The sequence below is a fragment of the Sphaeroforma arctica genome (genome assembly GCF_001186125.1).
Source record: "Sphaeroforma arctica JP610 unplaced genomic scaffold supercont1.1536, whole genome shotgun sequence".
Lineage (NCBI taxonomy): Eukaryota > Ichthyosporea > Ichthyophonida > Sphaeroforma > Sphaeroforma arctica.
Window position 1 is genome coordinate 1 of NW_014039022.1, and position 510 is coordinate 510.

Genomic DNA, 510 nt, shown 5'->3' on the forward strand with positions numbered 1-510 from the left:
CTCAATATATATATCACAATGTATATATATATATCACATCGGATTTCTTAAATGTACGATGTGCGTATACTATCTACCTTACTTACACAGGAATGCCGTGGAATGATATGTACCTCTATTGGGTGGACTGCAACATCGAAGTGGCGTGTCTTTACCTGGCCATTGCGAACGGATGGGGTGACAACAAATGGCAATCATATCTGATCACCGTAGTCGGTATGTTATGGTCACCAACAGGTCGGTACCAACTGCTGAGTGTATGTGCACAGTTTGATTGTGTACGCATGGATTTGTATAAGGGTGTGATAGTATAGAGTGCAATCACTGCTCATTCCCATAGGTGGCATGTAATGATCTCCAACTGCTCAGTGTATGTGTTAATGTTCATTATTGACCGTGTATGTGTGCATGTGTATACTTTAATGGACACCACTCAATTTTTACAGCCACGGTTTTCGCAAACATCGTGTGCGGACAGTAGCCGATTTATATAAATATGTATACAGAATA